This window comes from Corvus brachyrhynchos, unplaced genomic scaffold (assembly GCF_000691975.1).
Source record: "Corvus brachyrhynchos isolate BGI_N302 unplaced genomic scaffold, ASM69197v1 scaffold340, whole genome shotgun sequence".
Taxonomy (NCBI): Eukaryota; Metazoa; Chordata; class Aves; order Passeriformes; family Corvidae; genus Corvus; species Corvus brachyrhynchos.
The window spans coordinates 545,150-569,962 of NW_008235987.1; the positions used below are offsets into that span (position 1 = coordinate 545,150).

The window sequence follows — 24,813 nt, forward strand, 5'->3', positions numbered from 1 at the left end:
ACTCCGAGGAGCCGATGTCCTGCCTCAGCATTTTTCAAGCTACACTGTCAATAAGGGAATCCGCCGCTCACAGTTAACCTCCGAGGTGCCAGCCGGCTCTCGGCCCCCACCCCCCGCAGAGGGTTCCATAACCCCCTGCTCCCATCGCTGGTCCTGGCAGGCAGGGATGCTCAGCCGTGGTCCGGCTGCGATAATCTGTCCTGGGAGGCCCAGCGTCCCCCCCTTTTTTGGGAGCAGCCGAGCAGTGGCCCGAGGGGGACAGAGCCAGCAGCCACCAGCCCCCGTGTGCAGTGGGGAGCAATGGGGACAGTCCATGCAGCCCGGGATGTGGCCACCATGGCCTGCACGAGAGGGCACCCAGAAATCCCCACCAATGCCAGGGCAGCCACTCGTTCTTTGAGCCTCAGCACTGTCCCCCCAGCAGAACCCCAGGACAGAGCAGCAGGACCGGACAGGGGACACAGCGAAGAGCTGGCCATGGAGTGGCCCATGGGGATAAGTCAGGGGGTCCTGGACACAAACCCCAGCTGCCCCTGGCACACAGTGCAGGCTCGGCAGCCAGGCAATGCTGCTCCTCAGGCACTAAATCTCTGTCCTCCAGGGGCATGGTGCGGTGGAAGGAGCAAGGGGACCATGAGCACTGAACCAGGCATGGTAGTGAGGGAATAAATAAGGATAAGGGAAGCAGAGGAGTGAGGGGGGCAGCAGATTGTTCTCCGTGGCCCAGCTGGTTCTGACATCTCCAGCCCCATAATCATATTCAGAGCAGCACCAGGCTGGAGGCAGCTCTCCTCCAGCACAGCAATAAACGAGAGCAACACTCTCAATAATTCAGCACCAGGAGAGGGTGATAAAGCAGCAGAGGCACCACTGCAGGCAGCTGGGGCAGGGGGCTCCCTGCTCTCTCTTATATCTCAGTGATCCAAACCCTTTTCTCTCTCTCTGTGCCCTGTAAATGCAGCGCCAGCTGCGACTTGGGGTCCCCCCCAGACTGCCAGACCCCCCAGCCCTGTTGTATGGGACAGACAGAGGGGCCCAGTGCAGCAGAATGGAACCCCTCCATCACCAGCAGACAAAACCTGGGGGGTCACTGGGCAGGGAGCAGAACTGTCCTGGAGCCAGGGCAGAGGCAGCAGCAGGAGCACCTCCCCAGCTTTCTTCCCAGCACCATTCCACCCTCTCCCATTGCAGCCCCCCACAGCTGCACAAACAGAGCCCAGAGCCCCTGTGGCACATCCCAAACCTCCCACCCAGACTGGGCACGGGGCAGCTGAGCCACAGGACACCCACCCCACTGCCCTCCCCTCCCCCGTGGACACAGCTCTCCAGACACAACCAGCGGCCACAGCCCAGTGCGTTCTGGCACCTGCAGTCCCCGGCAGCCCCAGGACTGACGTGTGACCTCCGACCCCACACACAGCAGGACACTGGGAGGGAGCAAAGCCCTCGCCTCAGTACAGGAAGCGAACCACCAAGACATCAGTAAAGACACGGGTGCCGGAGGTGGGGGCTGGCCCGGCCGCACAGCCCTCCCCACTGTGGCTGACCAGCACATGCCCCCCAGCCTCACAGCCACAGCCCCGCCTTCGTCCCATTCATCCTGGCTCATGCTGCCTGCAAGCGCTGCTCCCACCCAGCCTTTCTGCTCCTTCTAGTAGCTCTTTTTCCACATTTCCCACAGGATCTCAGGACCCTTCGAGACCCCAGTCCCCTCCCAGCAGGTGACCTCCATCCTTGTCCTGCATGTGCCAAGGACGGGAGCGTTCCCCTGCCAGACACCTCTTCATTGTGTTGCATGTTGGCAGCTCCTGTAGCACAGTGCCGCTGCCTTGGCCCCCATCATCCCCTGGTCCCACTGGCACCCCCAGCCCATGCCAGGGCCCAGAGCAATGGATGCACCAGACTCATCCTCTCCAGCCCCTCAGCTTTCTTTGCTCCTCTGCTCCACTGGCTTTGACGGGGGAGCATGGGTTGTACTGCACTCAGTGGACAGACCTTGGGGGGATGTGGAGTCGCCTCCGTGATGGGATCCTCCCACTGCTGTGAAGTCCAGCAACGTGAGGGTAGGACAGGAAGGAGCCATCCACACCTGACCAGTGGGCACCAGGCTGGCAGAGGCCATCTGGTCTGGCCCACCTTCCACACACATCACACATGACCTGCCTCAGCCTGGGGACACTGTGAGCTGCTGTGATGCCTCCCAGAACCCTGGGGACAAACATCTGCAGTGGGCAACTGCCAGGTCAGGGCCAGAATGGGGCTGTGGGCTGCTCTTTGCCCCCAGTAAGGACAGGGTCCCTGTCTTCTCCAGGGAGTCGCACAGAGTATGGACAGACAGCAAGTCAGCACACACAGACACTCACAGGCACGTCAGTCTCAGCTCTCCTCACGCAGGATTCACGTCTTCACGTCACACCTGCGTGGGGGCTCAACACCGGGGGGAGCCGGGGGCCACTGGCAGAGGGGAGTGGGCAGCCTTCCTCCTGTCCCTCCCCCATGCATGGCTCTGTGCCCACCAGCCCCTGCCTGATCCCTGTGCCACAGGCTGAGGGTGCTGCCCTGCTCTGGCTGGCCTCACGTCAAGCACCCATTGCCAGCCCCACACATGCAGGTTTAGCATGCAGGAGGGACCCCGGGAGCAGCCAAGGCAGAGCCCAATGCAGCCACTGGGATCCGAACCCTCCATACCTTTTATTCAGCCCAGCTCCTCCCGCGGTGCTTGCACTGGGCTCTCTAGAAAAGACAGGGAAGAAGAGTAAGAATGAAAATCAATGATCATCATCACTAACCTGTTACAGTCAATGCCGTCTGTTCATCGACGGCACAACGCTGGGATATGAGCACGGACGTGAGTGTTATTCCCCGGGCACTGGGAAGTCTGTGCTGGTCAGGAGCTGGTGGCCAGGCCAGGGGCTCAGCCCATGGAGCCCACCAGCACCATGCCCAGGGTGATGGGCACAGGAACCCCCCCACGCCCTTCAGCTCCACCAGTGCACCTCGAACCCAACCCAACTCCCGCAGACCACGGGCCCCTCCCTCGACTCCCCCAGAGCCCTGCAAGCACAGCCCCACACACCCCCACGGGGTGGGACAGGGCACAGCTGTCATCGAAGCACTGGCTGCACGCCTGGGTTGGTGCGTCCCAAACCTTCTGCCCACCCCAGCACAGTGACACGCTCCTGTGAGAGCGATCCCTGCGGCACACGGCTCCGCTGCTGTCCTGGCTCTGGGCACTTCTTGGAAATTAAGCCAAATTTCAAAGAAAACTTCCTGAAAGCTGCACTTCAACTAATTGGCTTTCACAGCATGGCCAACGCAAACATTCATCAATCATGTTAGACCCTCAGAAATAATGAGAATGGCTGATACATGCCGGGAGTGGTTAACAAATGAGGGGGGGCTGTGTGTGTCTGTACCCGCTGCTTTGGAGGCCTGAAAGTGCTGAGTCCCACCTGCCCAACAGCTCTGCTCCCATCGCGGAGCTGCAATGCTCAGCCCCCACTGCAGGAGCAGCACCCCAAGATGAGGGTGCTGAGCGTGGGTCCCGTGCCTGGACGCTGCTCCAGGCTCACGGCTGATCCCAGCAAGCACATGGCCCACGGAGGGTCCGGAGGCCGCTCTGGTGGCAGCTCAGGAAGCACAGAGACTGCTCCCAGGCACTCGTGTTAGCAAACACGGTTCTCAGCCGCGCAGCAGGATAATCAATTATGGTAATTCCTGCCTCAATGAATCAGATTCATGGAGGAGTACAGCTCATTAGGCTGGTGCTGACTTCCATTAGCACTCTTATGATAAAAACCCTCCAAACACTCTCACCCAGCACGATGCATTCGCCAGGCTGGGGGTCTCCCCTCCCCCCAGGCCAGGGCAGACCCAGCTGTGGGACATGGGTGTCCTAAAAAAGATGGTTGGGAACTCCCTGGTTCCTGGCAGCGTGGTGACAGCCCTGCACCTGCAGGCCTGGCAGAGCTGCCTGCCCCCCAGCCACCGCTCCTGAGCTCTTCCACAGCTTCGCCAAGGAAGCGCCCACCAGGATCCCGGCTGGGATCAGGAGATGGCACAGCAGGCCCAGAGCAATCTGGCAGCGGGGCTGGGAGTGCTGGGAGTGCTGGGAGCCCAGTCTGCCTGTTCTGCAATGAATAATTGATGCCGCACACTCCTGGGGGAGGCTCAGCGATGGGTAACGCCGCATTTCCCAAACGCATTTCCCAAGGAAGGCGCCTTCTGAGAAGCTCCCCACAGCAACATGGGGCCCGGCAGCCAGGATGTGCCTCAGTTGGGATGTGCCATGCTTGTTGGCACAGACAGGGAATCGCCAAGCCCGGCTCCAGCCCAGGCAGAAATCTCTGGTGGTCCCAGCACTGCAGGGAGCAGGATGCTCAGCCAGAGCCTCCCTGTCTGTATGTGCCAGAGTGGGAGAGGGAAATCCCTGGCAGAGCACTGATGGGAGGCAGGCAGGAGCAGCTCTGGGCATTACTGGGGGGTTCTTGCTCCAGTCTGCTTTTCTGGCAGAGGTCCGGGCTGACTGGCTCTACCTGGAACTTCGCAAAGGCTCAAAGAGACCCGCTGCCAGAACAGGTGATCCCAACCCAGCTAAAACCACCCGGATGTGAACCATGGGGTCTGCACAAGAAATGCAACCCGTGTCACCCAGCTGCACGGATCCCATGAAAGCTGTGCCTCAAAACTCCTTATCCCCATGCTGCAACCTGAGGCAGGCCTGGTTCTGATCTGCTGGGAGACTTCTTAGTAGTTTCTCAAAGTACATTTTAACCCTGTTCCCTCCACCAAAAATCCTAAATTAATTTTTCTTTTAATTAAATTCATTAGCAAAGATTATCTGGCTGAGGAACAATAATGTCCCACCCTTCCCCCCACAGCCCTCTCTATTTATATCCCCATATACAGAACAGCAGCGAATATTTCTTTATGGGCCATTAAAGGTTTAATGTTTAATTTATAACCACCTTCTCCGGCGGGTGGGATGGCCAGGCACAATGTCAACATTTTTAATTAAATGAGAAGGGATTTTTTTTCAGCTAAGGAATATAAAACATCCCGTTCCCAGCAGCGTTGGAGGCAGGGGCAGGAGGGGCAGGCGCTGGGGCTGGGGCAGAGGCTGGCTCCGGCACAGCAGCTCTCAGGAGACGTTTCCCCACTGTCCCTCTCTGCCCGTGGCCAAGCCAGGGCCGATCCACACTGCTGGCCAAGAGCTGAGACACGAGATGCTCGGGCAGCGCCCAGAGGAGCCCTGGTGGGACGGGTAAGGGACCACCACCAGGACAGCTCTAGGACTGCTCAGGAGAGTCCTCCAACCAGCAGCTCAGGTCTGGAAAGAGCAGTCCCATCCTGGGGACAGGACCAACACATGGCGCTGTCCCCACTTTGGGAAGCCCCTCCCTGATATGGCTGTGGGGCCCGGCAGGGGCCCGGCACAGGGCTGAGCACCAGCTCCCGTGCGGGTCCCTCGGGGGCAGAGGTGAGCGTGCGGCACTGCGACACTCGGCACAGCCCCTGCCAGCATCGCTGGCCACCAAACTCTGCCTGAGCAACAGCTGTGAACCTCCCAGCCGAAATCCTTCCTGCAATTTCTGCTGGTCACTGGCACCTCCTCCCACCCGGTGACTGCGGCTCCTGTGGCATCACCACCTCCTTCTTGCCGGCGAGGAGATCAAAGCACTTCCAGCGCCTGAGTCGTTCATGGAACCCACCGGCAGAGCCACGTGGCACCGGCTGGCACAGCAGGCACCACCGGAGGAGTCTGGCACTCCTGGCTCATCCCACTGGCATCCCTCCCACAGCCCCTCATCCCAGCCCCCTCAACACGGGACACAGGAGCTACACGGGAGCGTGTCCGGCTGTGCTGCCAGCATCGACAGCCTCAGCAGGACAGTGCAGCCTTTCCTGCCCGGACAGTGGCAAGGGGCAGCTCAGAGCAGGCAGGTTTCCATTAAAGGAGTATTTTATCTTACAGGAGAGATTAAATCTCTGTACAGAGAGGCGCAAACGCGCTGAATCAGCAGCTAGCTGGGGGTGGCAGGTTCAGCCATGAGTATTTGGCTCCAGCACAGCCCATCAGTGCTTCATCCTCCTGCATCCACACTCTGCCAGACATTGCTAGTCCTGAGTAACCCCCCCACATCCTGTTCCATGCCCTTGCAAGTGTCGGGATGGCTGGAGGAGCCACAGGCAGCTCCGGTCCCCTCACACTGCCTGGCAGCCCCACGCCAGCCCTGTGCTGCACTAACAGACCCCGAGTGAGCCAAGCGTCGGTGGCACGGGTGAGCTGCCTTCCTCCCTCCCACTGCAGAGCGCGGATGGGTTGGCAGGAGGTGTCCCGGCACAGCTGCCATGTCCACAGCAGCATTCCAGGCCATAGCCCTCAGCCAGCAGGGCCCCAGCCCATCCCGCCCCGCAGGCTCTGCTCCCAGCCACACCTCAACAGGGTCCCTCACGTTGCCACGTTCCTGCTCCCACGGACATGAGTCATGCCCAGCATTGGCTGCCTTGGCTCCAAAGCCAAGGAGGAGGCAGAGCGGTCACTCGCTGCCCACGTGCCCATACACGTGTGCTCACGGGAGCAGGCGTGCAAGGGCCGGCTGCAGGGAGCCAGCAACAGAGCAGGGATGGCACTGTGCCGCTCACTAAAAGCATGAGTGTCACTAAATCAATAATTCATTTACTTTAATGAGATAAGTACTTGGAAAACTAATTGCAAACCTGCTCCATTTACTCCAACCCGTTATAGCCTTTAATGTAAATGGCAGAAACGCTGCTGGAGGAAGGGGAAGGGCTTTGGGTGGAAGATGGTGTCGTCCTCCCCCTTCTTCTAAGAAAGAGAAATATCAGTCATCAGCTGGGACAGTAGAAGCCAAAAGAGCCAGTGGAATCACCATGTGGAAGTGCCAATGACGGAATCACTGCATGGAAGCTCTGACGCCAGAGCGAGGGGAAAACCCAGTCCCCTCCCTGGAGTCACCACTGTCCTGCTGCCCATGCTGCCACCACAGAGGATCCTGCCAAGCCAGGATGGGGCTTCACTCTTCCCCTGTGCCACGGACTCCCATCTGGAGCCCTGCCAGATGTGCACCCGCTGCAGGTGGTCACTGTAATGACTGTCGCCATTCATTATAAACCCGCGGCCGTATCTCTGGCACAGCATCCCCCAGAGCCGGCAGCTGCCAGCTCCTCTGCCCCAGCCAGTGCTGCCCCTTCCCACCCCTCCGGGCCCTGTCAGCCCCCACGTGCCCGGGGAGTCAGAGTGGGCAGGGGCATCCTGCCAGGCCCCAGCGCTTTCCTGAAAAGGAGCCGTGGCTCCCAGCAGTGAAGCCGCTGCGTTCCTGAACTGCAGCCGGAGCAGGAGCTGGATGCCAAGGGCTCACTTCTTGCTTGCTGGAGCAAATGGCAGGTCATAAAAAGGAACTGTGACAGAAGAGAAAACGTTCCAGAGTCCACAAGGACCAGTCCAGAGTAAATCCATCTGCTCAGCAATTTAGCTAGAAAATCCTTTCCAATCATCCGTGCTGTAGGTCCTTCATCCCCAGCTGGTGGCTCCGGTCAGGGCCTTTCCCTCTCCAGCAGCTCACATGGGGTTGTGCTGCTTGGTGATCCCACAGCACCTCCATCGGGGACACTCGGGGAGGTGTCACACTACCCCTTGCAGAGGCTTTGACAGTGGCACTGGCTGTGGGGACCCTTTCCCAAGCTATCGGCTCACTCAGAAGAGCACATCATCCTTCCCAGGTCCCTGGGATGCAGGAGGGCTCCCAGGGAGTGCAAAGCCCACCTGGAGCTCCACGACCAGCCCTCGCACCTCCCATGGGCAGCAGCAGGGAGGCTTCCCTGGGAGCCACGGCCGAGGAGAGCTGGGATAAGCCTGCCTGGCTGACAACTCCATAGCTCAGCCTTGCACACCCGCCGCAGAGATCTCCCTGCAGGCATCCCACTGAATCCCACCTCAGCCACTCCTGTCTCACAGAAAATCAATGGCAAGCATCTCAATTAATCACACCAGGGGCAAATTGATTAGGAGCCTAAATAAGGTCAACATGGTTGTCTGCTTATAGGGTGGGACCCCTTAATCATCATTTTATCTGCAATGGGCTGCGGAACCAGCAATCACAGCAGCTCGGGAGCACAGAGGGATCTGCTCTGAACTCCTACAGCTTCGAGGGCCAGTGGCACTGGAACCACGGCTCTGCCGTAAGGAGCTGCATTCCAGCATGTGGCAGCCACCAGGCACAGGCAGCTGGCAGCCCCAAGTGGGGAGAGCGAGAGCCCCAAGTGGAGACTCCAAGGCCCAGCTGTTACCTCCAACTCCAAGGGGAAAAAAAGCAGCAAAGCACTGCTCTGGGTACAGCACGTCCCTCTGACCCCACACCAGCTGAGGGGTTCCCTTGGCTTCTACTGTCCCAGTTGATGACTGATATTTCTCTTTCTTAGAGGACACCATCTCCCACCCAAAAGTCCTTCCCCTTCCTCCAGCAGTGTTCCTGACATTTACATTAAAGGCTATGGCTAGGCTGGGGTAAGGGACAGAGCCATGACTGCTCCTCTGGTCCCCACGACCCCTGAGTGCCGCCCACAGCCCCTTTGGCACTGGACACACCTCACTCACTCACCTGCCGCTGCCCCAGCCACCCGCCGCCCCCTCTTGTTGTAAATACCGGTATAAATATTATAATTTGGTTTAATATTTAATATAGTCAGGTTAAATAAGCATTCCCAGCCCCATAAATAATCATTAACAGAGGATTCTAATTGTGCTGTTGGGATCTGGCTTCATGACTTATTTAGTGGGCAGACACTCTTCCCCTCCGTGCTCCCCACATGCTGTAAATTAACCTGTGGCTCAACCTCTCCGTGAGAACCTGGTGGGACAAGGCACAAGGAGACAGGTCCACTCTGGGATGACACCAGGATGTGGAGCTAGGAGAATGCCTGGGATGGAGCCAGTGGGGACAGGGGGACCAGAGCAGCTGGAGGAGCCTGTAGGAACATGGAGCAGCTGAGCAGGACAAGACTGCGACAGAAGATCAAGGGTATTGGGGCTGGCTGCAGGGAGCCTGGGCATGGGGTGAGCCCTGGAGCAGAGGTAGGTGAGCCATGGACGAGGAGCACCCACCCACCCTGCTCACCCCGGGGTGGCATCAGCAGGGACACAGAGACACAAAACGCAGCCAGGCGAGTGGAGAGCAGGGGAGGCTTTTATCCCAACCACAAACCTACTGTGAAATTGATTGGAAACAATAGCAAGAAAAGAAACAAACCCCGAAGCACCAAACTCAGTGCGCGGGTAATTGGCCAGGGGCGAGCATTCTGAAAGTGCCGAGCGGAGACACGAGGACAAGCAAAGTGCAAAAAAACCTCCATGTGAGTGTTTTCCCCTCAAGGGATGTACTGATGCAGTGCTGTAAAAAAAGGTCGGGGTTTTCTTTATGTGGCTTAATTTCATCTTGAAATGAAAAACTACAGAAGTAAATGGAAAGAGCCCCCTCTCTGCTGAGCCCATCTGCAGCCACTGTGCTCTGTGGGTGCCCTCAGCTCTGTGCCCAGGCAGGAGCAGCTCTGCGTGCCCAGCTCCAAAGGACACAGTGTGCACCAGGAGGGGCGGGGATGCCAGCCCCAGGGAAACAGGCACGTCCTGCTCCCCAGATGCCTTGGGGTGCTCCTGCTCCCACTGATGCCATCAGGATGGTCACATTTAGGGTCTATCCGTGCCCCCTGGATGTTAAGCATGGAAAGACCACTGGGAGGTCTCCCATCCCACTGAGAGATGCAGCAGAGGGGACCCAAAAGTGACAGTCCTTCTAGAGCAGTTTTCCTGCCTCTGGCACGTCTGCTCCCGGCCTTGCCCATCCCAAGACACGGGCGCCCCAAACAGTGCCAATCCTGACTCTGGGCTGCAGCTCTATGGGAAAGATCCTGTTTTATCTTTATTTGTCAGGATTTATATGAAAAGGGGATAGTTCAGCTCTAAATGTAATGATTTGGAAGAACAGCCCTCCAGTGGCCTCCCCAGCTAGCATGGCATCAATACCATCGACTGCTAAAAAAACTGATAGCCCTGGCCCAGCACGGTGGGGGAATGCTCCTTCCTGCTCCGAGTCCCCAAACAACCCCTGCTCCAGGTCCCCAAACCACCTGGGCACCAAGTCCCCAAACCACTCCCTGTACCTTGCCCATGGGCAGCACGGGTCTCTGTGTACTCCAGAGGAGAGAAAGTGAGAGCTGCCTGTCTGTGGGGATACACCAGGATCACCTGGACAGGGAACACCGGCACAGCACAGTGCTCTGTCCTGCCATCTTACTGACCTTCCCAGGACAGGAACAAAAACCAAATGGGGAAGGAAACGATCAAACACGAGTCCACAGTTAGGGAGGAAGAGTTATTCCTCTTGTTGAAAATGAGTCTCACTTAACAGAGAAGAAATAAAGTGTTTTAGAATTAACGACACAAATGTCAGCCCCATTGTGGGGATATTAAACTCTACAATGATTTGACGACCTTCCGCAGTTTCGCCTCTCGTCGTGCCTGGAGCGGGGCGAGCATGGACAGCACCGGGGTGACAGCACCTGCTGCAGTGCAGGAGAGGTCCCCAGCAGCTTCCCGGGGCTGGTGACAGCCCCCGCTCCTTGCTGCCGGGATGCTCTGCTGACCCTCTGCATGTGCTGACCAGGCAGCTGCTCCGTGGGCCAGTGGCCACCCAGCCCCCTGCCAGTGCTCACCAGGGAAGCTGCTGCTCCTGAGAACACAAACCCTCTCCTCACAGCCTGCCTGGCACAGATAGGGGCTACAGGGCATCCTGGTCACACATCCCCTTGGCCAGGTGAGCAAAGGGCACCAGGCAAAGCCTGGCCAGTTTTGGTGGCAGAGCAGCATCACTCAGCCCCTCCAGCACTGAAAACACCCTCAGAGAATCCATCCAGGAGCAGAGAAATACACACTGCTCCTGCAAAAGTGACTTTAAATCCCCAAAGACTCATCCTGATGCTGGCAGGGACTCTGCCGTAATCTGCCACTGGAAACAGGATCAGTACGTGGAGTGCGGTGCTCTGCCAGCGAGGTCACTGCGGCAAGCGAGCAGTGGCTCTGCTGCCATGGTGAGGGGCACGTGGGGGTCACATCGAGGGTCACAGTGAAGGTAACAGCTCGCTCCTGCATCCCCCTGCCCCAGCAAAACCATCCCTGAAGCCCTTCGGGAGCTGGAGCGATGAGCAGATGCTCTGGAGCTGAGGGCTCGGGGAGCACATGTGAACATGCATGTGACAGGAGGGGGAACACACGTGTGCACAGGGCAGCGTGTGCGGCGCGGCCTGAGCAGAGTTATTTGTAAATAATCCTTAATTAATAAGATTTGCAGGCCCAAATGGCTCAGTGGATTCCAGGCAGGGACAACAGGAATCTCCATTCTTCCACTTCTCAATTACAGCTTCGGGGAGGGAAGCAGGAACTGGCCAGGGTGAATTAGAGAGACTTTTGTCACGTTTAATATCACTTCATTTTGCAGACTGCTGACACAGCGGGATTTCACAGCTTGGAATTTATGGTTCTTTTGAGAGACATGCGCAAAAAAGGAGGAAAAAATACCCTGCCATCAGCACAAAACCATCAACTCCTCTGGGAAAGAGCTGGGGTCTGGGGGACCCCCCAGGGATGCCCAGGGGAGCACAACTTGGCAGGACTGGGGTGCAGCACCTGGCTTCTCAGCTCCAGGTGAGCGCATCAAGGGGTCCTGGGAGACCCAGAGCTGCCCTGTGGCTGGGGTGTCCGTGTCCCCCCGGTCCCTGCTCCCTGCACTTGCCCTCACGGCTCCCGAGGAGCAGCGGTGCCAGGGATGGTGTTACATGGCGTTATTCGGCCCCAAGGGGGTTTTATGCAAAATGACACATAATATAAATGACTGCTGTAAACAGAGAGTTTAATAAAGGGCTGTGTGCGAATTTTACAGCCTCCCCAAGGATAATTAAAATTATTTATCTACTTACCTAGCTTGCCACCAGAGCAGTCTATTAATTATTATCTATTACACAGGGCCTGCTTTGTATGCTGCCGGAGCACTGCCTGCAACCAGCACCCACAAGAACGCACAGCAGCACCGGCAATGCTGCGAGCCATCATGATCCCAGGGTGATCCCAGGGTGATCCCAGGGTGATCCCAGGGCGCTCTGGGCCCCTCGCAAACCCCATGGGAGCATGAGGTACTCAGGATCAGATGTTTCTCCACCAACCTGTGGCTAGGTTTTAAAAATCTGCTTGGTTTTAAAAAAAAGCAGCTCCCCAGGGCCAGGAAGGGTGTAAAGCCCCAGGCACAGGGTGAGGCAACGATCTCCCTGCTCTATTCCAGCACTGGGCAGCCACAGGCACCAGGGATGGTTGAGGGAGATGCCACCAGTATCCCCTGACTGCGCAGCCCCTTGAGGGCCCGAAGCTCCCAAGAGAGTGCAGAGGGGCACCAAGGGGCTTGATGGAGTGCCTGAGCACGGCAGAGAGGGCTCCTGAGGAGAGGCAGCCGCACACCCGGCGCTCTCGGTGCCGCAGCAGCCGCCCCGCAGTAGCCTGGCGCAGTGCTACCTGCGCCTCTCCATCCATTAGCGTGACAGAGCAATCATCGGCGCCGAGGCTCCGGGATCCCCCGGCTCCTCTCTGCACATAAGGAGACCTCAGGGGGCTCCACTGTGCGGGTACTTAACGTTGCTTTATTAGCTTAATAAACCCGGCGATGCTGCCAGAATGTCCGAACGGGCTGCAAGCCCTCCCCGCTGCAGGAGCGGCCGGAGCAGGGAGAACCGCCAGGGCCCGAGCAGCCAGCACGGCTCCCGCAGCCCGGCCGGCACCCAGAGCCCGTGGTGAGGCACGGCCCTGAACCAGGGGGCCCAGAGCAGCCTGTTGGGAGCGGAGGATCCAGCTGCTCCCTGCCATCGCGGGCACCATGAGCTGTCAGCTCTGCCAGTGCGCCATTAATCACTGCAGCAATTGCTGTCCCTGCCCATCCTGCCCGGTCCCAGCCCTGCCCTCAGCAGCCCCAGCGCCTGTGTGAGCGGGGCTGCTGTGGCACCTGGTGCTGCTGCCAGCACCAGCCCTGCTGGGACCCCCTGCACCCCCCAGGATGTGCTGGAACAGGCTGTGTCCAGGACCTTCCCTCTGGCTGACTAAGCTCCAGCAGGTCCAAGTCCTGGTAGTGAGGTCCTGGCTGATGGCACAGGTACTGAGTGGCCCCAGAGGCTGGTGGCAGCTTGGCAGAGGAGCCTGTTGTCCTTCAGCAGCCCTTGAGGCATCAGGGCTGCATGAGAGTGGCTCCATCACTAGGAGCTGGAGTCCCTCAGCAGCCTGCTCAGGGTATTTTCACCTCCCAGGGTGGCTCCTCTCCCTCAGCCCTGCAGGTCCTGGTTCGCGGCAGTGCCGGCTTCTCTTTGATCCTGCACAGTTACGCTTCCAGTCTCACAATCTAATGAAAGCCACGTGATCGAATTCCAGGTCATTAATCAAGGAAAGAGACCCCCCCCACACTGGCAGCAAGAGCTCCAACCCAATTACAGCGTGCCCAGTGCTCCCGCCAGCTGCCTGCCACGTGCCAACCTCGGCAGGCCCTGGTACCATAAGCAAGATGCAAAAATGTCAAAGGAGGCGCTTGAAGGCCGTGCCAGGGCGTTCTGGTGAGTACGGGCTCTTGGCGAGGCAGGGGCGGCTGCTCGTGCTCAGCTCCCCACAACACCAAAGCAACACTCAGCTCCACATCCTCCTTCTCTCCTGCCCACCTCAGGACTGCTGGCATGGGGCTGAATCGCCCCATGGAAAGGGGTTGGTGACAGCTGTCACACTAGGGGCAAGGTCCCCAGCACAGGGAACCCCTGTGAACTGCAAGCAAGCACATCACAGCCACCAGCATCCCCCAGCACAGACATGCACATTTCAGATGCTAAGTACCAAATAAAATCACCTTAACCAAGCCGGGAGTGACTCCAGTGGGAGAGTCAATCCAGACATTTAGCATTAGGGCTGGGTACCACCAGCTCCCTGTGCCATGGCTGTCGGCATCGATCCATTGATGCAGGTCCCCTCCGGCGAGAGTCCAGAGCCAGGTGGCACAGTGGAAGGGATGGGGACAGGGACAGCACTGCAGACCCAGGCAGGGGTTGGGAGCAGCAAGGAGTCCCAGGACTGGGGACAACAAGCTCAGAGCTGGCGTGGCATCCTGGGCTCATGGGAAGGACAAGTCCCCAGGGAGGTGGTTGGGGACCTGCTTTGAAGTGGGCAATGCCAGCAGGTCCCAAATGCTGTTGAGGACCCTGCTGACACAGCAGGCACTAGCCAGGCTGCCACAGCAACAAAATCCCACTGGGCTGACCAGGCTCTGCCAGTCCATGGCTCAGGAGGGGCCAGTTCCTGTACCCCCAGGCAAAGACCACTGCCTTGGGACAGAGCCTGAACCACTGGGTTGGGGGCAGTGTGGCAGGAGCCAGGGCTGGCATTATTCCCAGGTGGAGTCAGAAGGAACCACAGGCACCACGGCTGGAATTTGTACTGATGCTCGTGCCCCAGCACCAGGGCAGCGAGCAGAGGGCCAGCAGCCTTTGGACAGCCCCTGAACCCCCACCCCACCGGGGATCACACTGTGCTTGCCAGAACTAGAGCAAGCAGGACTCACCCCCCGGCCCTGCCACCTTCCCCTCTGTGCCTGCACCAGCCCCAGCCCCCGGGACACCTATTGCTCGTTCTCCCCAGCCCTGGTGGTGCGGGGCTGCTCGCGCTCCGTTCCGTACGGAGAGCTCGCGCCGCAGTTCTGTTGAGCTTGCAGAAACAGCAGCCTCTGAGGAGAAACCCACCCTGGCATGGCTGCGCTCACTTGGGATGATGGACGATTATGGACCATCTGCACTTCCAGGAGGGTATGGATTTATGGGCAGCACAGACAGTTTGCAGAGTGTCCATTACTATAACTCACTGGCCTCTCCAAAGCTGTGGTGATCGGCCCCTCCGCTGCTGCGGCGGTGAAGTTTGGGTTAAGTGCTGGCAGGAAGGAAAAGTGATTTCCCTAACTGTTTTTCACATGTGCAGCGCCAAGGAGAGCCATGGGTGTTCCTATTCCAGCTGCACTGCCTGTGAGCACCACGGTTCCCTGACACCGGCCCAGGTTCACTCCAACAGCCTCAGCCCTCTCTCCCCACTGTCCACGGGCCCTGCCAGCACCAGCCCCTTCCTTATTCCCCCTTCCTGATCCCCCATCCTGTCACCCACCACTTCTGCCAGGAAGAAATCCCCACCAGCAGGACCAAGGATTGACCTGTGTGTCCCAGGAGCAAGTGGGTGGAAGGAGGCAGCAGATGGGACCTCTGAGCACGGAGAGAGATACATGTTGAATAACAATGGTGAATTCCCCTGAGCTCTGGTGTTTTTAATGCTGGATTAGGCTGTCAGGCAGCAATTAAATGGGGTAATAAAAAGCTAAGTGCTCATATTTCAAGGTTCCTGCCTCCTGCACGGTGGGGAGGAGCAGGGCAGGGGGCTGCTATGCTCCTCACGGGGTCCAGCCTGGTGTTTCTGAGGAAGAGCAGAGGAACTTTTCAAAGGACGTTTGTAGGTGCTGCCGAGACACCCCCAACCCTGCAATGCTCCCAGCCTGCTCGTGCTGCCTCTCCCACGTGGTGAGGGGCAGGCTGGCTTGGCCTATTCTAACTCCCCTCTCTCCCAGGATCCAGAAGTATCACCACAAATGCTTCCCCTTCCCATCCCAACACCCAGCCCCTGGCCCATCACGCTGGATCAGATGTAATGAACCCCTGTGCTTTTTTAACCTCGCCGTGCAGCTCCTGGTTGGAGCCCAGCTTTATCAGTTTTTATCCTGTGTAATATTCATCACGCTGGTTTATTTATGGGCCCCCTCTTCGGGAAGGTATTTTTCAGGCCTAGTGAATAAAACATAAGGCTGTGCGGGTTGTCAGAGGGAATGCAGCTCCTCTGATGTCAGCCTGACTAACGGCCTTTAGTTTTCTCCAACGACTGCACTTTGAGAGAAATTTATTTGTATTTGGGTTCCTGTTGGTCGGTGAGATGTGAATTCTTTTCCCTTCAGAATAAATGAGGCTTCAGTTCCACAGCAAGGGGTGGGAGCACGATGGATGACGGGCGGGTGCGGACCCTCGGCCCCGGGGACAGCGCAGGAGAGGGACCCCAGAGCACGTGGCCTCTCCAGGACCCCTCCAGCAGCCATGCCAAGGGTGGGAGAGCAGGACAGGCTGGGCAGGGCTGAAGCAGCCAGCCTGGCTCTTAGCACTGCCCCTGCCATGAGGACCCCAGACCCCTCCCCACGGTGCCTTCACACACAGGACTCCCTTGCTTGGGGACTCTGCACCCCAGCACTGGATGCTGCCCAGGCTCAACACAAATACACAGTAGTGCCATTAGCTCCTTTCCTGCAGTAGCATCTCTGCCCTGCAGTTCGGAAGCACAGGTTCCTTCTACTTGCAGGGATCCCACTTGGCCTTCTCCTCTGCAGCAGGGAGCCTGGGGCTCTCCGGACACCAGCAGCCACAGGCAGGAGCTCCACATCCCCGGTACTGCAGGAGCCCAGCCAGGACACAAGGAAGAAAGCTCCTGCCTTGGCCACGCTCTCAGAAACACATTTGGTGTTAGAAAAGACGATTCCTGGATAGCAGCTGCTTCTGCTGCGGGCAGAGACCATAGGCACACATCTGTGGAGCAGGTGAATCCCTCCATGCCGAGCACCACAACCTCCTTGAGCTCACAACACTGTGTGTCCTGGCAGGAGGGACAGGGCTGGGTCCTGCCCCTTCTACCTGCCAGGCAGTGAATGCCACCCTGCCCTGTTTCACACTGCTCTGCAGGGAAGGAGAGCGATACGGACACCCGAGAAGCTGCCCTCTCACACCAGAAGCACGTGAGGGAAGGGAAAGAAGGCAGAATCCCCCTATCCAGCTGAGACCATCACAGGCAAACTCCATCACTGCAACTCCACCACTCATAGGCTGCAGCCTCCACCTGCACCAGACACCCCCATCCATGCGGGATGTCCCACTGCCGCTCCAGCAGAGCCCTGTCCCACTGCCCAGCTTGCCTCCTCCCACCTGCCAGTCGCAGACCCATGGGCACAGGGTGGGCACACGCAGCCCCGCACGCCCCTGGCACCGACAGCAGCCAGGTGCCGGCTCCCGCCAGTGCAGCCCCACGCGGCACAGCCTGGCGTCGCCACCGCACCATGGGGCAAACCCTTCCCTGAGCTGGGTAAGGGATTCTGGCCGTGACCCAAAACTCCTATTAACAAATCAAACCATAAAAACCCACAGCCGCAGCCAGGAGATTTCCCTCCATCAGCTGCTAATTTATGGGGTTACTGGTGTCAGTGGTTTGAAAGCAGCAAAATCCCATCAAAGAGCCACCCCAACTCAGCGCTGGGCGCTTGAAAACAATCACAAACACGCTTCTGAGGAGGCTGCTTGGGATGCAATTCCTTGATGTTTAATTATTAATATTCCAGGCAAACAAGTTAAATTCTACTGAAGAGAAGGAGAAGCCAGAGTTCGAAGTGAGCTAAAGGAGCATCATAAATCATCCCGCGAAGTGTTTGGCAGGAGCCCCGTTGGAGCCACTTGTGCCGACAAGAAAGAGAGGGTCTGCTGTGCCCCAGGAATCTCAGCGGGGAGAACAGGGGACCAGCAGCACAGGACGCCCCCAAGACACGGAAAGGCTCTGGAGCAGTTTCCAAAGCTCTGTGGCTCTCCACAGACCAGGAGCAGGGAGGGGGACAAGCACAGCAGCTCCATCCACCACGCGCTGGCTGCGGCTCTGCCCTCCCAGCTGGTCCCGGCTCTCTCGCTCCCCACTGGCACCCGGCACATCTCTGCACTGCCTCTCCTGTCAGCTCCCCTCTCTGACAGCGACTGAGGCACCTCATCACCCTCAGCACCACATAAGCTGCTCTTAACACAGGTGTTTCTTAGCCCAGAATACCTGGGGACATCCTGCTGGTTTTCCAAGCTGCCCTCAGCACCCCCAAGCTCTGTGTGGGGGACCCTTAGACTCAGTGTGACACAAAGCCAGTGCTTGGTGCCCAAATGCTGGCAGTGCAGCACCCCCTGCCTGTACTGATTCTGGGGCCAAATCCACACTTTTCTACCTTTCTCCAGCTTCCAATTTCTTTTCCAATACGCCTTCTGAAATCCCTGCAAATTCCCTCAGCGCAGTGCAGAGGGAGGACGACAGACAGCTCTGCTGAGCCACCTTATACCTCTTACTGGGGTCATAGGAACCACTTACAACCACTTACCGGGGCGTCCCTGTTCCCAGATCACATGCTTCAGCATTCTTCCCACTCTCCTGTCCCTCTCCTTTCCCTTCTTGGCAGTTTTGTTTTCCCCACCCAGCAGATGAGAGATGCTTCATCTCGATTCAGTCAGTTTTATATCTCGCAAACGCATGTGCAGATTTCTCCACTTCTTTATTTGTTCATTAAGACCCCAATAAAACTGTTATAAAAATGCCCGTTTCTGTTGGTAATTGCAATTCCTGGTTTAATATGCAAGCAGTGCTGGCTCTCCTCAGAGACTCCCCGAGCTCTCTGTAAACACCGCGGCTGCCCAGCGCTGCCGGCTGTGGGTCCAGCCAGAGCCCCATTATCCCTCGCCTCTGTCTTTCTGCAGCGCAAGGCTTTTCACTCTGATGTTTCCCATATTGAACATCTGCCTCAGGCTGAAATTTTCAGGGAAGTTTTAGCAAAAACAGTTCAAACATTTCCAAGAACAAGGCAGAGGAAAAATGCTGTTTTGACACACTGGAAAAAAAGAAGTGTTCTACAACCCTGATGCTCAGGAGGCTTCACAGCTCCTGTGGCCGGTAAGCAGCCAGAGCAGGGCTGGAAGTTGTGGGTGCCCCTGGTCTCCACTCTCCCACTGAGCCCCTGCCCACCCTGGCAGCCACACACAGTGTCCAGCACTTGTCCCTCTCCCCACAAAGTTCATGAAAAAGCCAAGAAAAGGCTGCAGCTGCAAAGCAACGGCAGAAGTCCCAGGACAAGGCAGCGAGACACAGCCCAGGCCCCCCAGTCCTGCCAGGGGTTTTACTTCGTGCTGGGCCGATGAGCACCCAGCACCCCTGGCACAGTCACACACAAGAAGTGTGTAAGAGAAAATACACCCTGTGATGTGTATCACTGGCATGTCAGGTACGGTGTTCCCAGGAACCAGATCCTCTGGCGCCCTGGCAGGGGGGATCAGCGAGGGGTCTACACCTGCACTTCTACCTGTAAAATTCCCAAGCGCAAGGAGGACCGGGACAGCAGGGGTGCACGAAGAGACCCCAGGATGGAACAGCAGCACAACACAGCACTGGAGTGGGTGCTCACTTGGAACAGAAGGATTTGGGAACTGGCAAGCAGAAACTCCAACTTGGGAGGGCAAACAGCTCCTGCCGGCACTGCCGCAGCAGCAAAACGCACCCAGGAATCAGATCAGCGTAAACTGCCTCCAACGGCCCCCATCAGCACAAAAACCAGCCTTCTAGTTGCTAATTCTGGATGACTGAACTGTGCAAAGCCCAAGATTTCTTTATGCTATCATTTTTCACTCTAAAAATCAAGAAAACTCTGGGCTCTGGTGGCAAATGCCTATTTTGGAAAGAAGTTGCGCTGGTGGATCAGGTTGTTCTGGTACCGCATCATAATCTATCAAAGTCGGAGTCCCCAGAGCAAGAGAAATCAAAACATCATGAATAAAGTGCAACTTTAAGACTCGGTTAGTCTGACAGTGTCAGCCTGAGCCTCCTGCCGCACAGCGTGGTATCGATGCCTTCCCCTAATCAAGTCGATGCTGGCTGAGCCGCGCTGCCGACAGCGCATTTGCTCAATTAGAGGAGAACAAATAAGGCAACAAGCCAAGATGGAAGCGGTGAGCACTGCACGGGGCTCCTGCACCCGCTCCGTGGGTAGCCACGGCTGCTCCGGACCTGCCCTTGCCCGGGGCCAGGATGAGGGATGCCCCCCCCCGCTCCCCTTTATCTTTCTGTCCCGATGCTGTGGGGACGAACATCCACCTGAGCTGATGCTGCAGCCACCGAGGGTCCCCACAGCTCAGGGCAAAGGCGAAGCCACAGCACATCACCCAGATGTGGCATCAGCTCCACGACCTGCCCCTCGCTGAATGGAGACCACCACTCATGAGGATGAGGATGTGGGGACCATCGCTCACAAGGACAGGGATGAAAGTCAAGGCAAACACAGCACAGAGTTGTGCTGCCATCCCTCCCACAAACACCCGAGTCCTGTTTGTGTACAAGCTGCTGGTGCTGTTTTAAGCACGGCACACTCCCCTGTGCCAGAGCTCACTGGTGTTCCCAGCCTCCGGGGCTCCTCGGGGCTGCCCTGCTCACGGACTCACCACATCCCGCATCGCTCTGATCCTCCCAACAGCTCCAGGAGGCAGAGGCTCCCCGGCTGCTGCAGGCGGTGGGGGTTTCTAGCCCTCGTGTGGTGCCTCCGGCACTCGGTTCACACTTTCAAAGGCAATTAGAGAAGCCCGAAATTTGTCATCTGCGCCTGGAGCAGCCAAGCAGTGCAGGAGGGTTGTGTGTCACATCTGCCACTGCCCAAGTCACCCACCTCAGCGCGGGGGCTGGCAGAGAGCCCCAGGGAGCCAAGTGAGAGGGATGAGGCAGATCAATACCCAATTCCCTTGCACAGCCCTCAGGAGACAGGCTGGGCACACAGTCCACAGCTGGAAACATCCAATAGCCTCGCCAGCAGCCAAGGGTGCCCAGGCTGCAGCAGCACCTGCTGGCCAAGCGCCCGGCCCCATCAGGAAGGCACGGAGGAGTCCCCAGGGACCCCCCATATCTCACACTGCCCTGAGCACCCTGGCGATGCTGGAGGAGGACTCAGCCCTGCCACCTCCCCAGCTGACACCGAGCAGCCCCCAGTGGGTCCATTTGGAGCATGGGATAGAAGAATCCAAAGGAAAACTCCCTCTTCCCAAGAAGGGTGAGTAGAAGACACAGATGACCACAGGCAGGAGAGCTTGGTGAATGGTTAATTGTATGGAGCTGGGCCAGTCAACATGGAAGATAGTGGGAAATACGGACACGTGTAGCAGAAGCTCCAGCAGGCTGGGGGAGCCAGGCGGACGGCAATGCAGGAGCTGGGATGGAGACCCAAGACCAAGACAAAGGGGATGGCAACAAGTGGAGAGGAGAGCAGCCATGGGCAGGACTGGCCACCTCATGCCCCAGAGCAGGGAACCTGATTTACACTGGCCCTGTGGCTCATCCCTGGCCCATCTCCTCAAGGGAAGGGCAGCCCCCCAGGGCCTTGGACCTTCACTGCCCAGGAACAACCAGCAAAGAGCCACTGCCAGCCTGGGGCACCAGTGCAGAGCTTGTGCCAGGCACCTCCAACAGCCCATTAGCACAGGGATTAAAAACCCTCCTGCATCGCCAAGCCTGACGCCTCTGAGCTGGGCTCCCTGGGCAGGCAATGGGAAGAGAGAGGCTGTAAGAGAGAATCTCCATGTGGCTCCCTCCAGTCTAAGCAGCATGAGCTCAGCGCAGCCTAAAGCCCCTGGTGCCAAGAGCTCCCAGCCTCGCCAACCGTGCTGAGCCGAGCAGAGGCGCAGGCAGGGTGTGGGGGCAGCTCGTGGCACCACAGGATTTGCCAACACCGAGACTTCAGAGACCTTCCCTGGCAAGGGCAGCACTGAGCCTGGCATCACTCTGCAAGGCTAACGGGAAGCCAGGGAGGGGAAGGACAGGGCTCGGCTCGGCGGGTGCCCCATGTCAAACCAGCCCACAGCTCTGAGCAGAGCTGGGCCAGCTCTGCCGGCAGCACTACAAAGGCAGCAGGGCCTCAGAGAGAGCCCAGCCCCGGCGCGCTGCAGCACCAATGAGTCCCGGACTCCACACCCACGCCGCCGCCTCCGCCGGGTCCCGCTGCCGGGGCAGAACGGCCGCGATGCCGTGGCTGCAGCACACAGACCTCCCGCGACTCCTCCTGAAGCTCTTCCTCACAGCAAGGCCTCTCTCTGCTCCTTCCCGAGGAGCCACTCAAGACATTCTTTCACAGGTTTTAACGCTCTGTCACATCCCACTGAGCTCCAACTCTCACTAACAGATCTAAATCCACAACCCCGACTGCGGGATTTCCAGCCGGCCGCCGTCCCTGCCAGCGCAGTGGGGATGGATTATGGCACCTCAGCCTGGCAACACCGATAATCCTCTGCCTTATCAGCACGGGGGGCAGCTGGCGAGAAGGATGCTGGAGCTCATGGGGGCCCCGGTGCCAGTGCTGCCTGTGTGGGAGGGAGCTCCTGCCTGGCCCGAGGTGCCGATCCTGCGGCAGAGCTCCTCTTCTGCTGCACCAAACCCAGCGGCCAGCAAAGACCCTTTCCCCACCAACGGAGCCCCGCATGCCGGGACTTCAGCACTGGGAAATGAGGGCTGGCAGGGCAAGGGGACAGCCCCAGGGAGGGAGCGGGCACAGAGCTGTCTCTGCACTAATGCAATTAGTTAAAGCAGTTAAATGACAACTCCAACTCATATAAATGAGCAGCAGTGGCCACACCAGACCCTTCTCATCCCGGCGCTCCTGTCACGCCTGTCAGGCACCCTCCCCCCCTTCGTCCCCTGCCCCGCTGCCCCCGGCTCAGCCCTACCTTGCCCTGCAGATGCCCTGCCCGGCCACTCCATTGCTGGGAACATGCAGGGCACCAGCACCGCAGAAGGATTTAATTGCATGTCAAAATTAAATCTCTTTTGATGAAGAACAATTCAACTATGGCTCTGCCTAATCAAATTAACAAAGTCTTTTTTGATTTTCAATTATCTTCTTCTCTGGAACACTTTATCCGCTGCTCCTGCGATGCAGCTGACAAGCCCCGACTAACAATTGAGGTGTTTTGCCGCACTTCAGCAAGGCAGGGTGACCGCGGGGGCCTCTTGCAGGCCCCCCCGAGCTGAGCCGGGAGACAACTGCAGCAAACACGCAGGACAAAGTGACAACGGCAGCCCCTCACTGCGGCACGGCCAGGGACGGGCCAGCTCCTCTCCCTGCTGGGATGCTGCTGGGACCATCCCACCCACAGCATTCACACGAGCACTGCTGCAGCACCTCCAGCACCACACCGAAGCCCCGAGACGTGGGGACAGCCCAGGGAGCCCACTCGGGGTCCTCAGGCAAAAGCACCCATCGCCTCTCCAGGTGACCCATCGCTGCCCACCTCCCCAGGGTGCCTGGACCTGCAGTGCCCACGTCCTCCCCAACTCTCCGGAGTGTGCCAGTCCCCGAGGCAGGGCTGCAGCTCACCAAGGGGAGGCCTGCAGGATGAAGCCTGGTCCTGCCAGGGCCCCCCATTCCCTGCTGGCCAACTGTCACTCAGCTGCCACTGACTCAAAGGTCACTTAAGGAAGAGAATTGACTTGTGTGAAAATATCAGAGAGGCTGGTGAATCTGTCACAGGGCACAGGGGCCTGCCCGGCCCTGGCAGGGGAGGCAGCAGTGCAGACCACTGGTGCTGAGCACCAGGACATTGTCTCTGGAGGATGAGGAAGGACAGGAGACATGAGCCTGCCTGACCACCGTGATGGGCAGCATGTCTGGCAGAAGATGGGCAGGTCCTGACAGTCTGCAGGCTGCCCTGAGCTGCCCAGTCCCCTCCGGGGACACGTCCATCCCCTTCCCCTGCTTCCAGGGATATCAAGTAACTGGTGAGGATGGATCTCCCTGTGCTCCCACTCCTGATAGGCCCCAGGAAACTGCAGGAGATGACAGATGGGACCCAGGAACCCCAGAACGGTCAGCTCTCAGTGGTGCCAGCTCATCCCAGCACCCCCCCAGCCAGGCTGCGCTCCCCACCATGGGCCCTGGAGCTGCTCCGAGCTCCCTGCAGCTGCAGAGACATTAAGCTGTGATGGCAGGACCAAATGTATTAAAAGATGCTAATTTAATTAAAAGAACACAACAATGGCTAAATGAGCAAGAAGGAGAACACCTCTGTAACCAGGGCACATATACCAGCATGGGGGGATGCAGTGGGGCCCCACAGTGGAAGCACAGACTGAGCTCTGAGCTCCCTTCTGCACCACGACAGGGTCCCAGGGATCCTCCCACCTCCCTGTCCCACTGTGGGTGCTCAGCACACCCACCCACGGCTCTCCCCTGGATTATCTGCCAGCTCACAGCCAACAGCACCTCCTCCTCCTCACCGTGGTTCCCGTTCCCACACACAGTCTGCAGGATCCCATCCCGCTGCAGGCTCTGGGGCAGGGAGCTGAGCCTTACTGCTACCTTCTGCTGCATTTGAACTGGAGCTGGGCTGAGCCTTCCCTCTGTGGAGCTGGGGAGCTCGCCTGGCCTGCAGGCAGGGGGACAGTGGGATCCCCTCCACTGCACACCCCTGGCTGCATCCCGGAGCTGTCCTGCAGTGGCTCCAGCGCAGCTTTGGTGCCTTTTCTGCTTTATAAAGCTGTTTTGGAGGGAAACCTTCATCCATATCCATCTTGGGTGGAGCAGCGTCCCTGCCTGCCTGGAGCTGGCGAATACCCAGCGCAGCCTCCTCCTCCCTCCTGCCAGGGGGTCCCTGCGGGGTCCCCACTGTGCCCCAGCCCACGGAAGTCACACACGGGGGTCACGCCCCAGTGGCACACACAGAGGTCACACTTGAGTGTCCCCCTGCAGCTCCCCAGGGTCACACTCGGGGTCACACTCGGGGTCACTCTCGGGGTCACTCTCGGGGTCACTCGCAGGTCACTCTCGGGGGGTCACTCTCGGGGTCCCCCGCAGCCCCCAGCACGGGCGGACCCCCCGCACCCCCCCC

The 24,813-nt window shown here is 58.5% G+C and overlaps 1 long non-coding RNA gene across 7 annotated transcripts in view; it reads right to left on the reverse strand.

Moving 5' to 3' along the window:
- LOC108445644 overlaps positions 1-24,813 on the reverse strand; it is a 102,291-nt gene that overhangs the window by 15,222 nt on the left and 62,256 nt on the right. For all 7 annotated transcript variants that reach the window (XR_001860592.1, XR_001860593.1, XR_001860598.1 and 4 more), the window contains exon 3: positions 2,689-2,733. This is a non-coding gene — a long non-coding RNA (uncharacterized LOC108445644). The remainder of the gene's footprint in view (positions 1-2,688; positions 2,734-24,813) is intronic.